Here is a 16,033-nt window from a genome sequence, read left to right on the forward strand (position 1 = left end):
TCCTTGAAGCATGTACGCCTAATATCAGCTTTATATACGTATACAGAGCATAATTCGGCTATGTACGTAGGGGAGAGTGGGTACAACTGATCCCACTTTTGTTTTTTCTAATAACTTTTCTATGAAATATAAATTTTAATTTAAAAATTCGCCATTTTGTAGTCAATTTCAATTGTAAGAGCTATGAATATTGTGGAGTGGAGTTGGCTTCCTGCCCAGGGTGCACGCCTACACTGCGCTAATGAAGTGGGAGCCTATTAATGAGATAATAATCGTTGCCAGATTCAGAACACGGGTTCGAAACCTTACCATGATCCAATGTTACGCGCCAACTGATGCTTCCGAAATGCAAGAATAAGAGAACTTTTACAGTCAACTGAATACTGTCGTGGATAAAATTCCGAAAGGTGATATCAAGACCTACATGGGCGCCTTCAACGCGAAGGTGGACTCCGATAACTCGGACTATGAGCACGTCATGGGACGTCATGGCCTCGGAGAAATGAGCGAAAACGGAGAGTCGCTTGCAGTTTTGTGGCAACAATGACATGGTGATCGGGGGATCGCTCTTCCCCCATCGGGCAGTACACAAAGTGACATGGGTTTCCTGTGATGGCTTCACGGAGAATCGAATCGACCACATCTGCATCAGCCGAAAATGGAGAAGGAGCCTCCTTGATGTGCGTAACAAGCGTAGCGCCGATATAGCGTCCGACCACTATCTCCTAATCGGCGAGATCCGGCTGCGTATTGCAAGGATTCATCACCAGGAGGAGAAGTTCGGGCGTCGGTTTAACAGACGTCGTCTGGACGAAGGTTCTTCGTCGAGGTGCTGGAGTACCATGCTGCAGATATTCCAGAAGGTGGAAGCGTAGAAGATCAATGGACCGCCATCAAGAACGCCTTCATCGCCACCGGCGAGAATAATCTGGGTGAGCTACATACCCAGAGAAAACAGTGGATCACATATGACACCTTGAAGAAGATAGAGGAATGAAGGGACGCCAAAGCCGCATTGAGCGAGCTAAAACACGAGGAGCCAAAGCCGCAGCCCGTCAGCGCTCTTCGGCTCTAGAGAAGGAAATGAAATGCTCATGTAGACGGGACAAAAGAGCGTGGGCAGACTCCCTAGCCGACTAAGGTGAGAAAGCCGCAAACACTGGCGACATCCGTCTCATCTACGATATCTCACGCCGTCTTAGTGGGACAAAGATTAATGCTACGATGCCCGCGAAAAACACGTCTGGACAGTTGTTAACCGACCGCGCTGACCGGCTAAAACGCTGATTCGAACACTTTGAAAACCTTTTTCAAGTGTCGGCCACGCCACCAACAACTCGGCATGATCCGCCAAGGGTTCGACGTATTACCCGCGTCAACACCGAAGCTCCATCATTGCAAGAGATAGAAACAGCCATCCGGAGCATGAAATCAAACAGAGCCCCAGCAGAGATGCTCAAAGCTGACCCCGTAGTATCTGCACAACTGATGAATCAATTATTCTACAATATCTGGGACACCGCGACTTTTCCGACCGACTAGATGCAAGGCGTCTTAGTGAAGGTACCCAAAAAGGGTGACCTGACTGTATGCGATAATTGGCTGAGCATCATGTTACTGTGTATCGTTCTCAAAGTTTTCTTGCAAAGTGATCCTGAAGCGGATACAGGAGAAGATTGACGCAACTCTCCGATGGCAGCAGGCAGGATTCCGTGCCGGACGATCCTGTGCGGACCTTATTGTCATGCTCCGTATCATCCTGGAGCAAGTCAATGAATTCCAAGAGTCTCTCTACTTAGTGTTCATCGACTACGAAAAAGCTTTCGACCGTCTCAATCACGAAAATATGTGGGGAGCCTTGAGACGAAAGGAGACGAAAGGAGAGAATGAGAAAATCATCGGTCTAATTGAAGCGCAGTACGAGGCATTTTCGTGCAGAATACTGCACGATGGTGTCTTGTCTGACCCCATCCGGGTAGTGGTTAGGGTTAGGCAAGGATGTATTCTATCACCGCTACTGTTCCTCATCGTAATCGACGAGATCCTGGTAGGAGCGATTGACCGTGAACCAAATCGTGGGTTACTGTGGCAACCTATTACTATGGAGCATCTGAATGACTTCAAATTGGCTGATGACGTTGCTCTGGCGCTCTGACATGCAGAGTAAGCTTGATGATCTTGCCGATCGCTCGTTAGCGGCAGGTCTCAAAATCAACGTCAACAAGACCAAATCGTTGGATATAAATACGGTCAACCCTCCCCAATATTCAACCCGAACGTGAAATCTGTACTACTATATATGCCAGTGAAACCTGGTGCGTATCAGAGTAGAACACGCAACGGTTGCAGGTTTTCATCAATAGATGGCTGCGGTACATAATTCGTGCATGGTGGCCTCACAACTGGATCTCTAATGCTGAGCTCCATCGTCGATGTCACCAGAAGCCGATAGCGACAGAAATTCGAGAACGAAAGTGGATGTGGGTCGGCCATACTCTGCGCAGGGGCGGAAACAAAATCTGCAAGCAAGCGTTAGACTAGAACCCAGCAGGACATCGCAGCAGAGGCAGACCCAGAGGCTCATGGCGGCGCAGCCTCAACAAGGAAATAAAAGAAGTCGACGAAAATTTGACCTGGCAGTAGATCAAGGCGATGGCGGGCAATCGCCCAGGATGCACAGGAATAAAATGTATGTAATGTATGATTATTGTGTAAATCCGAATACTATGTCCTATCAGTAATATGAACAGTTTTGAAAATCATGCCAAAAGGAGCTTTTTGTAAAAACGTGTGGTAACATGATCCCCCCCCCCCTAGTACGGCTAAAGAAACAAAGCACACTATGACCTATATACACGAAAGTTTAGCTAACCAACTATCCTGACAAATTAAAAAATAAGACTAGCTCTTTAGATACACGACAAACTTTAACCACAGTAGAAAGTCAAGACAAGTATTTGCGGTAAATCAGTGCTGTTTAATTGGATTTTCCAATCTTTAATAACTTATACCATGATTTGTTCACGGAAAAAAAACATTTTAGATCGGGTAATAATGCCAGGCACTTTACGAAAATGATGTGTTTCTCTTCCTATACAGGTTGAAAGTGTTTGAGAGATTTAATGATAGGGATCAAGACTACCCAGTATTACAAGGATCAAAGATATCTGTTGTATGAGGTGAACAAAATTTAAATTTTTTTGCATGCGTTGTGAAAATTTTTATTCGAAAAACGTGTTTTTCTAGACAAAAGCCTTTAGAAAGTAATCGTACTTAAAAATATTCATAAATAGTTAGTTCGACGATCTCATACAACCGTTCAAAAAATTTGTAAATTGTAATTCTCACTCTCCCCTATGCATTAATGAAGCTAATATTGAACTTTACTGCATTGTTAATGGCATAATGGACTCTAAATGCAACATTAGTACAAATGTATAGACAATATAGTGCAATGGTTTAATGCTTATGGTTACCTGAGATATCATTACATTCGAATCTTTAGTCCAAGTGCCATCACGACATTCCGGTTACATCCCAGGCATTGTTCACCCATCTTTTTGTACATGCAAGTAAAACAAAGGTACGACTTATTCAGCGGTAACAAAGATTTTGCCCAGATAAGCTCAGAATTGTGTCTTTTTTGAAGGACTACTACATCAACATGCCCGCTCACAAAGTTGAAATCGCCAGTGTAGCCACCAATTCGAGTTTGTCATGTGTTGATCTACTGAAGTACGGTGTTGGTTGTTTCAAGGACCCCTTACTCCGGTGAGCAAAGATTTTGAATGGCAATCGTACTGGACGGGACAAAATGGTGTGACCTCTCAAAATTTGTCTGATGTATCCTTTGGCAGGAGAGTGCACATAACCATTCTCCGCGTACAAAAAGCGTCCGACGAATGTAAAACATTCCTCTTAGTATTCTTTTACATAAATACTAAAAAGAGCCACTCACCACTACAAATCATTATGCTCACTTGACTCAGCCCAAGCATTAATTGCGGTTTTAAGGAACTCTTAAAGAGCTTCTTAAAACTTAGAATGCACTTGGTCGGTGCTAGGATAGGCTGAACTAAGTGACAATATATTGATTTCGAGAAAAACGAGTTTAAAGTTTGAATCGCAGCATCCTTTACAATATAATTGGAATTTTACTTTTGCCATAATTCTTGTTTATTGTTACAAATTTCAAATATGGCAAAAGTCGAATGAAGCTGAAGAAATTCTTTATCCAGTGCTATCATTATCTATTTTTTTTATGTTTTGCGACTTAGTCCAGTCTGGTTTAAAACTGACCACTTGTAGCATGCTATAAAACTTTACATGCTACTTGGGATGAGCGTGACTCTGATTATCTCCATGTGGCTGCATCTTTTACTGCACCGAAAACTATAGACAGGTGAGATTATTTATAAAGGTTTCAAATTTTCTCCTGAGCGGCCGTTAAATATATAAGCTCTGAATACAAAGTCTTAGTAATTGGAGATAAAAACAAGTAATTTCAAACGCTTCTAGGAACTCCAAAAGTCCCATGTCATTTCAACCAGCGATTCAACTTAGTGCAAAACTCGTTGATCACTGACTACTTTGTGATATTACGGAACTCTTCCTGGGATAGAGTAGAATTCAGCGTAGCCGAACGGAATCGAGAAGCTGATGCTGATGCTTCCTGGTATCGAAAAGACTTTATTTAGCGCCTTTGGGGGGTCTCAGTTGTGCGGTACTTTAGTGTTTACATTGACTTTCTTTTTTAGTTCAATTTTCGAATAATAATTTAGTGTGTGCTAGGAAATGGCACTCCTCTCATGACTTATCTTATGATTTATCCTCACTTATTTTATAAAATATTTCAGCGCCCCACCCAGATTTCAGCGCACCACCCACAGCTTGGCGCCCTTGGTTGGGGGCAACCGCATGCCACGGCTCTGTGTCTAAGCAATTAAAGTACAAAAATAATGTAGCTATAAATCTTAATTTAAGGTGTTATAGTGATGACGTGGTGGTAAAACGAAGAAAATCCATCCATTTATAACAGAGCCATGAGCATCCATAATCATGACACAAAAACGTGACATTGATAGATTTTAAAACGACACGCGGCCGAAAATAGTTCAGTAAAACTTTTTGTCACAACTAAATAGCCTCATTTTTAACAAAACACAGATATTCGATATTTGGATTTGTTAGCGTCATTTGAATATCGCATCCTTCTGATACGTTTCCTAATTTGACTTTACGCAGAATTTACGCGAATTCTTTTTGGAGTGTTCTGTAACAAGCTGGTAACTATAGTGTGATCTTATCATAATCATCATCATCATGTCATTCTATGACAACCATCGATTAAAATACATTCGAATCACCCTTTATAAACCAAGCACACGAATTGTTTCTACATGTGCTAAATAAAATGGAAGAAACATGTTACTCGGAAAACGAACATCGGTGTCTTTGGTCTATGTACATGATTTTCCGACTGTCGGTCGTCCACCACTCGTTTTATGGCGAATTATTTTCCTCTGGTGCCGTTTGCGCAATAAAACAACACATAAAACCTAAACATGAATGTATGGATTTATTACATCATACCTACCGTTACCGATAAATCATGTGTGACTACTCGTGCGGGATGATTTGTATGCTTTTATACGCTACTGTTTGCAATTGGCCACTGTCGTTCTCGCGATTCTCTAGTTGCACTTTTACTGTGCCATATAGCACAGATAAATTTAAAAACAGTATGTGGGCAAATGGATTACAAGATCTTTAAAAATGCATTGAGGTTATTATGGTGGCGGTACATTTGTCAGGCAACACAAATTAACTATTTCAAATAATTTCTTTTTTGTAAATATTACGGCAGGTTTTGTAATATACCGTTATCGGGGGTTACTTTACGCCACGGGGGCTACCTTACGCGAAAATTAAAGAATATTACTTGAGCTTCTAGTTTTTTTAAAGGTTTAATGTCATTCTTCGGTTTAAAAAAATCTCTCATGAAAAATTCCTAACCCTATGTGCAGGGTCGGGAATCGAACCCAGGTGCTTTGGGGAGTGGGCGTAGCGTATTGGTAAATCGATTGCCTTGTACGTAGCGCACCTGGGTTCAAGTCCCGACCCCGCACATAGGGCTAGAAATTTTTCCTAAGAGATTTTTCTAACCCGAAGAGGCGAATGACCTTAAGGTTAAAACCTCTATAATTGAAAAAAAAAAAAAAGAACCCAGGTGCGCTGCGTACAAGGCAATCGATTTACCAACTACGCTACGCCCACTCCCAGCTCCGAGTTCAAATTTAATGTTATATTTTGACAAAAGCAAAACATAGTATTATTCATTGGTTCAACACAAATATTAAAAGTGGATGTAGGTTCAAGAGAATGCTTGCAAGTAATCGTAGTAGGCGATGAATTTGTTACAATTGTTGTGTACCCAATATCGGGAATGATTTAGTACAGCAATAAATTATACCCAAAATAGTGTTACATTATTTTAGCGTGAATTTACAGAAATCAAAATTAAAACAACTGAATTTGAGACATCAGTCTCTTTCAGTACGTGAACAAAGTGATAACAAGTGTCTTTTTTAACAAGAAAAAAAGATTTCCCTTTCTCGATTCTTCCGCTAGTCACAGTGTGTAGAAGCATTTCGGAAGCTGCGCCTTCGCTGGTCCATCTCCCGAACAGATTATACAACTGGCGACGAGAACAACCCGGAACACGACCAAGCGACGATATTCAGAACGGATTCCCGGTCATCCGGATATTTAGAAGTGCCGTTTTTATATCGTGGCCATTGAAGCGTAGAAAAAATGTAAGTAACTAAGAATAGAACAAAAGAAATAGTTAAATGCCTTTGTGCCTTTTAGTTCACAGTGACGCTAATTAGTTCTTGGTGGTGTGCAAAGCCAATTTTAATTTTAGCGTCGCGTCATTTTTCTCCATACGGAAGTGAAGGACCGTTCAGTAGCGGAAGTGGTGCCAGTTTTTCACTGAACTTTATATTATATAAAATTTTACAAAAATAAAAAAAAATTATTCGTTTTTTAGTTTAATTTAAAACAAAACCATTTTTGCAGTCATGGGTGCGTTTCGCTTTCGTCTCTTCAGAAACCGACAGCAACTTTTTATCGGAATTGATAAGCGGCTTGATGCTAAATTCCTAAACCTAAAACACACTTTATGTTTCAATCGAACGTCTGATCAAACGTGACGTCCCGTCCGAGCAGAAGTTCTGTTTATGCCGATAAAACACAGTGAAGCCGAAACTTGTCTTGGCTTAGCAGTCTTATGGTATATTTCACCCTAAGTAGAAAAATTGGGTAAACACCAAAATTTCGGCGAAAATTTTGGTATGGACACAAATCCTAATCTTTTTATATCAAAATTTTAATTCTTCGTTGTGATCTTTAGTGTTTAGGTCGCTGTTTTCCCAGTGGACTGCTGAAGGCAAACACCGAATCCGACGACATGGTTGGAAGTTTTAGTAGACCATCCGCTAACGGGTAGGTGATCGTAAGTCGGTATTGCGGTTAATGATTTTTTGTTCCCATTATAATTTTTTTGTCACTCTATTGGTGAAGATTCTAAGTTGTATTAAATTTGACATGGCGCACACAATAGCAGCCACTATGGAGCCTTTCCGTAACGGTACATCGTTCGGATCGAAATATTTTTTTCATCGTGAACAAAATAAATGATAAATAATATAAGTCAAGTGACTGTAATGTGCTGATTTTCCAAGATGTGTGCGTTTTTAAGCTATCTATTTGAATGCACTCTGATGCTTTTATTCCGAAGTTGTATTGGAAATATTGGGAAGTCAGTATTGTGAGCTGTGCTCTGATTTGAAGGTTGGACAGAGAATGCGCAAAATTCGCAAACGAAAAAAGCAGTTTTTTCTACACCGTGTGTCAGATCTTCATAAAAATGAATCAGCGTATGTAGAATGTTGTTACAGTACTGCTGATTGATTTTTAGGAAGATCTGACATACGGTGTGGAAAAAAACTGCTTTTTTCGTTTGCAAATTTTACCCTTTCTCTATCCAACCTTAAGGGAACTATGGGTAAGACGGATACATGGCTATTTTGGGCTATTTTTTTTTAAATTAATATAATTTGTATGTGTACTCTATTATTATGGATAACCTAGAATTATGAAGGCCTTGAATACTACTTCACGGGTACAATTTATGTACAAACATTGATGTTCAGTAGTGCACCTTCAATTTTTTGCGGATTTCTTCTTTTATTTTGATAATGTAACTCTTAAGTGACAGACAAGTTACATAAAAAATCGCATAAAATATGTATCATTGTATATTGCAACATCGCTTCTGTCTGATATTCTAAAAACCGGTATTTAACTTCAAAACTTTTGGGCACCTCCTGAATTTTTTTTTCTTGCAACGTGCTTGAGCACTAAATTTCGTATTTCTAAAAAAATTAAAACTCTTTCTTTACCTCACTATTACAAGAAAGGTTGAATTCTCAATGAAATGCCCGATATTAAAATTCTGCATTGCTTTGAGACCTGCTATTGACAAGTCCATCAACGCTAATTGCACAGTTTTAATAGCAGCGAGTGTCGCAGATCTTTGCGTTACTATCCTCGACCAATTGACAGGCACTAAATTTTCAATTCGTTTGATTTTTAAACTCAGACACTCGATCTCGCAATTCAAAGAACTTGAAAATCGCGCTGCATTCATCTGAACATTCCACAGCGCCTAGCATAATTTCAACCGATTACACTAAAATCGTTTAATTGACTAATGGCTGTCATCGTAGCGAAGCGAAACTTATTCTCCGGCCGGCGGGTGGGTGGTTTTCATGCACCAACTCTAATCCACCATCAAGGAACCTCGAGGTAGGCTTGGGGTGATGAGAATTAGTGTAATCTATAATAACAAAATATATCATAGAATGACGATAAATCATTCGACGTCTGATGACCGACCATTGATTCTGTCGATAGTTGCCCTCTACGCACAGAAAAAATGCACCCTACGTTCGTCACGCATTCAGTGTAAATGCAAATTAGGCAGAAGTAATTTCGAACGTGCGCTGCAAAACAGCGAAAATCTAGATCAGCTTGAAGTTTGATTAGTGTCACGTTCTTGTGCTCCTTACGGCTGCTAAAGGAGCGAATGACATCGTGAGGTGGAATTCGTTCCGGTGGCAATTATTAGTACGACATGGTAATTTGATATATTTGAATCGAAAACCGAGTATCGTTCTTATAACGCCCAACTGGTCAACAGACTTTTCAACCTCGTTGATTGTTCACGTTTATGGTATGGGTGTTGGCTCGTGTCATTAATTGTACCCCTAAAAACCAAACCGTAGCGATAGCGCCCTAATCAAATTGTCGTTCGATTATTCTTTTTTTTTATTCACAACAAATTGCAGTGATCATTTTTCGCTGATGCAAAAAAAAACAATAATCGCAAGTCGATTAGTTCGGTTTTGAACGGTCGGGCGAATAAATGTATTCCGCCTTTCCCTTCTAAACTTTGGCGCTGAACTGGATCACCCCCGGGGCATTTGCGACTCCAGCTGCAATATCTTTGAGTTTCACAAACACCTAGACATGTTTATTATGTCCTACTGTTTAACTCAGACATGATGTCTGCGCCGGACACGTTTGAATGCTCACATATAAAATGTTTGAAAGAGAATCGGTATCCATGTAACGGTACTGAACCATCACCGAATCGCATCGGAAAGGTGTGAATTCGGCTTTAGGCTACACTTTCGCTCATATCAGTTCAAATGCCTGTGATTTCAATTTAATAAACTAGAGTTTACAGCAAAAGCTCATATTTAATAAATGGTATGTGAACCCAATTACCATGGGACTTAACAGTGTTCCGAAAAAAAGTCAAAATTGTTGCCGGTCTAATGGTCAGCCATGAACAATGATTATCTGCACCAATAAACATAAAAAGACGTAGAAATGTACTTACCTAACGGAAATCCACTAACCCATCGACGTACAGAAGACAGTTAGAATGCTGGGTTCGCCACAAGCATACAATGTGACCATAACAGCATAGTGTATTATCAATCAGTTCAGATAGCTACACACCTAGAAAAAATAGTGTAAATTTACGTCTCCTGACCCTGACATATACGAGCATCAAAAATGACTTAGTTTTACGTTTGATTTTAATTTTACATGACGTTTAATTTCGTAAATCATGTAATTTTACTCCACATACAGCGTTTGTTCTGAATGGTAGGAAGTGTAATTTTATGTCATTGCGCATGTAAAGTATATGTTTCATGTAAAATTAAACGGCACACGGTAATACTCCGTCATTTCGTAAATTACGGTTTGTTGAATAGTGCCAAGTTTGCAATTACGTCAACGATAAAATTCAGATTTTTTTGGTGTGCATGTTATGCTATACTCAATTCAATTAATTGATTTCATGTTTGGGTATTTAAACTAAGGTCTGCTGGTTTCTGAGAGTAATCTATATATTTGACATTGAAAATGTTTTACTGCACTATCCCTGAGCTTCGGTGATGAGCCTAAGGGCGCGTACTCTTGGGTGGTGGATAAAAGTGGGAGATCCGAGCGCGTGCTGGTTCTTTGATCTCTGAATCTCATGACTAATAATCATTAAATCGTGTATTGGCTGGCAGCTGATATAAATGTTTCTACTTTAATTGCTGTATGGCTCCTAGCGCTTTACTTTGTTGAATCATACTAGTTCACTTGCTAGGGCAGTGCTGTTACCAGAATTTTAATAAAGCTAGATAGAAATGTGGTGTCTTCGAGAAAGTTTTAGGTCGTACTATTTAGAATATATATTCTGATGATGCAAACTTTATAGGTCCTGTATGTTTCGAGATAGAGCATGTTTAAGTTAATAATTTTACTTACAGATTATGTTTTCAAAAAGGCACCATATTTCAAAACTTAAGTTAGTATTTTAGTTAGAAGATATTGTAATATAATTGCAGTGTATATTCCGTTCAGTGTATTTTGTATTGTGTGTATTGTTAGCTTTAGTAATATTGTTTTAGAGTGTATTCTTTTTCCGTTCCGCTTTATCCGTTCCGGTTGTTGTATTAAGCGTTCGTCGAAAACCGCCAAACCATACCTATATGGACTTTACAACTTCCTGAATATTCTTCCTGTCATCATCTTCAAAGACAGCACGTAATAAAAAGTTTTATTAAAACCGCGTGTGTGATTTCTTCCGGAAGATCCTTTACATCATCAGAAGTGGGATCCGACAACCCGAAAACTTGCAATAATGAGCCGTATGACCAAGGAAGATTTCGAGGAGTGAGCAGGCTGTGAGAAAACCACATATACTTTCCGTTATTGGCGACGGTACGGAACTTGCGATCGCTGTACGAAAGTGGGGCGCTGGGCGGAGCGCCAAACGACGACATAACCCCAGCACCGTTCGACGAACAAGAGGAACAGTTGGATGCAGAGTTACGGATGTTGCAGAAACGTAAGTTGATTACAGATTTGTGTCGTGAGGTAGAGGACAGCGAGAGACAGGGAAAACCTTCAGTAATTTACTTATTTATGTATTATTAGCCTGTATGCGAGCGTTGGGTGGTGACGAAAATTTAAATGTGTTAGACGATTAATGGAACAAGGAACAGAAGCGGAATGGTTCCTTCGAGTCGATAAATCTGCAGACTACTACGATTTCGGATCCAGCATTTTGAACAGTTTTGGTCACACTTACAGTGTTGCCGAGATAATTGACATATTACGGAAAACTACTTTCGACGCCTCTAAGATGTCGATCGCTGCATACATATTAAAGATGCAAGAGATCGCCTCCAGAGTGGATATCGAGGAAGACTCAATTGCCCAACTCAACCGGTTTCAAGACTGCTCGGCAAATGTAGCTGTGCTATATCCGGCAAAGGACTTGGTAACTCTGAGGCGACTTTTGCGCCGGTACGCACAATTGCGGAAAATGTACCCTACTCAGTTGCTGCCAGTACGACAAAAAGCGAAGCCGATGACGACAAAAGAAACCTTGCCTCGATGCTACAATTGTTCCGGAATTAGCCACTTGTCGGCAGCGTGTAAAGAACCACGTCGAGCAAAGGGATCGTGTTTCCGCTGCGGCTCGGCTCAACATCAGCTCAAGGAGTGTCCGAAGCAAACCACACGTAATAGCGACCAGGTGGCTTTGACGGACGAATTTCGTCGAGAAGAGCGCTCTTCCATTAATGTAACAGGAGCGACACTGTCTGAGTTGAATATTGTAAGTATTGCTTTCTCAATTCGCGACCATAAACACTTATCTAATATTATCCATGTTCGATACGGGCAGTCCAATTAGCTTTGTTCAGCGAACATTGGTTCCATCCTCCATGGGCCCGAGAGATAGGGTGGATTCCGGAGACAAAAGTATAGGCAACCACCCCATCAGTGCAGTAAAATTTCATTTCATTCAATCGAAACTGAATGAACGCAGTCAATCAGTCGTCTACGGTAGCATTCATATTCATTTAACGCATCAGTTGCTGTTGATCTGAAGCTCAGTTCGTGGCACTTCACTCATCGATGCTTTCAAATGAGTTGCAATTCATATTCAACCTCCTTCGTTTGATCCTCCTCTGGTTTTCTGGTGGTAGAAACTAAACAGGCAAAAACGTCAAATGACCAGAACCTGTTATTCAATTGACAGTGAACTCTGAGTGACTCAAACGAAGACGGCAGCAGAACTCAATTGATATAGTGGTGGTATGCTTACAGTGAAAGACTCGCAGTTTCACTTGAAACGAATATTTTCGTTTGAAATTGATATTTTACCGTACTGTACCCTATACGTACTTACGGAATAATCGAAGCATCAGTGACATTCCGAAACCGTAAAATTTGTTTAAGGTTTCATATAGTACAAGACAATTACATATGTGTCCCTCTAATTTTAAGAAGGGACTTTTTGACTGAATTTGGTATTGCTCTGCATGAAACGAATTTCTTTTGTTTAATCGATAATTAAGCTAACAATGAATTAGAAAATCGTTTGGTCTCACACCAAATAAAAAAAATCAGGAAAAGTATTGTATTGTATATTTGATTAATCAGGTGATGCACCTTCAGAACCGGTCAGAACACGTCATCAATATGGCCACCCACATCTTCCGTGTGTTGTGTCTTCCGTTAAGTGAAGTTCGCTTCCGATTCCGTGATTCCGAATGTCTTGAAGCAGTTTCTTCCAAGTGTTTCGTCTTCCGTGAAGTTTAGTCTACCTTCAGTGTCCGATACCGTGATTCCGAAACTCTCACAGCATCCCCTTTCGAATGTTCCGTCTTCCGTTAAGTATAGTCCCACTCACCTCTTCATTATTGAGTCTACTGATTCCGCTGTGGTAAACGACGCTCCGATTGATAATAGTAGTTCAATTGTGAAGCTGGATTGTTCCGTTCCTGACGTATTCTGCATTGATATGAATTACAATGATCATAGTTACGAAATCAATTTGGGTCTGAGTATTGTTCCACTATCAACAATGTTACAAATCATTAAAGAAGATTACCTGAACCTTCCGAACATCCCTAATCGAGAGCACAGTTACGAAATGAGATTGAAGCTTACTTCCGACATTCTAATTAATTTTGCTCCGAGGAGACTTTCGTATTCCGATAAAATTGAAGTTGATCGCATCGTCGAAGAACTGTTAGATGCTGGAATTATTAGAGCAAGCGAATCTCCTTACGCATTTCCGATTGTATTACGGACTAAGAAGACCGGTGAAAAGCGGATGTGTATGGATTATCGTTCATTGAACAAAATGACTGTACGGGACAGCTTTTCTATACCGTTGATTGATGATTGTTTGCAACGCGTAGAAGGAAAACAATATTTCACAGTGTTAGACTTTGAGAATGAATTCGACCAAGTCAACGTGAATGTAGATACTATTCCGTATACGGCTTTTGTAACGCCTGGTGCACTGATAATATAAATTCGTAAATGTTATGAAATTGAACCTGAAATACACGAATTCATTCGTCGTTTTCTGCAACGAAGTATTTTCGTGCATTGTAAATAGTAGGTTTCGGTCATTTTATGAACAAGAATGGCCGCTTGGTGAACGAAAGCTTTCGTAAATTTTACATATTTGGTATACACTGCACGAATGTTATTGTTGATATCGACTTTATTTTTCGTGAATGAAACGAAATGTTTTGTTTATTTTAATAAACGTTTGTGTATATTACGACCGATTTCGTTGGTTTCACGAATTCATTTCGTTCATTATAGAAAAGTATTATTTTTGTCATACGATCTTTTGGGATCGATGTTTGACAACACCGATTTTTTTTTATGGTGGTATGAAGAAATGGTCGTTTGATGAACGAAAGTTTTCGTGTATGCTACTTATTTAGTGTACATTGAACGAATGTTATCGTTGATAGCGACATTATTTTTTGTGAATGAAGCGAATAATTTCGTTTATGTATATTACGAACGATTTCGTTGGTCACACGAATTCATTTTGTTCATCTTAGAAAAGTTTTCGTATTTGTTGGAATATTATATAGATATGTGATTTGACAACGATTTTTTAAACTAAAAGGATCGATCTGGCAAAATCGATTTTATTTCAAACTGCTCGCCTCTATAGACTAGAAAGTTTGTGGTCTGAAGTAATGGCCGCTTGATGAACGAAAGTTTTCGTAAATTTTACATATTTAGTGTACGTTGCACGAATGTTATTGTTGAAAACGATGTTATTTTTCGGGAATGAAACGAAATGTTTCGGTTATTTTAATAAACGTTTGTGTATATTACGAACGATTTCGCTTGTCTTACGAATTCATTTCGTTCGTCTTAGAAAAGTTTTCGTATTCATTAGCATATTTTTTTCATTCGATCTTTTGGGATCGATGTTTGACAAGACCGATTTTCTTATTTAAAAAACCGATCTGGCAAAATCGATTTTATTGTGGTATGAAGAAATGACGGCTTGATGAACGAAAGTTTTCGTAATATTTACTTATTTAGTGTACATTGCACGATTGTTGTCGTTGGTAACGACATCATTTTGCTAAATGAAACGAAATGATTCGTTTATTTTAATAAATGTTTGTGTATAATACGGACGATTTTGTTGGTTGCACGAATTCATTTCGTTTATCTTAGAAAAGTTTTCGCATTTATTACCATATTTTTTTCAATCGTTCTTTTAGGATCACAACAATGATCCATGACAACAACGATTTTTTTAATTTTTTTAACTGGCGATATCGATTTTATTTCAACCTGCTCACCTCTATTCAGGACTAGAAAGATTGTGGTGTTAAGTAATGGCCACTTGTTGTACGAAAGTTTTCGTAAATTTTACATATTTAGTGTACATTGCACGAACGTTATTGTTGAAAACGGCAATATTTTTCCGGAATGAAACGAAATGTTTCGTTTATTTTAATAAACGGTTGTGTATATTACGAACGATTTTGTTGGTCGCACGAATTCATTTCGTTCATCTTAGAAAAGTTTTCGTATTTAATAGCATATTATTTTTACATTGCTCCAGCAGAGAAAAACTCAAACTTCTTCATACAAAACCAACGAGCAGTTCGCGATGGCTTAACTGGATCCGTACTGCTCCGGATTATAGATCAACTGGAAGCGAAAGAGGTTCAGGAAATCTTCCTGAAACCGGAGGACATGGATACGGTTACTAAATAGTCAGACCGAGATCGTCGTGATGATCAACAATTATTGACCCATATTCTACCTCTCTTTTGACGTTGACGGTTTGACGAATGATGCTCGTAAATATGACGAAGAGTTTCGTATATAGCAGTGAACAATTCGTTTGCCTAATGAAGCCGTTTCGTAATAAGCCAAAGAAAGTCGTTTCGTGGTTTTCACGAAAAACTCGTAATAAAAAATAAAAGTGTTTCAATTGAACTACAAATGATTCATCATATGTACGAAAAAATTCATATATTTTATGAAAATTGTCTGTACGAATCTAATTCGCAGCGATTTACGAATATATTCTATCAGTGTGGGCAATATGAAT

Source organism: Topomyia yanbarensis, chromosome 3 (genome assembly GCF_030247195.1).
Source record: "Topomyia yanbarensis strain Yona2022 chromosome 3, ASM3024719v1, whole genome shotgun sequence".
Classification (NCBI taxonomy): domain Eukaryota; kingdom Metazoa; phylum Arthropoda; class Insecta; order Diptera; family Culicidae; genus Topomyia; species Topomyia yanbarensis.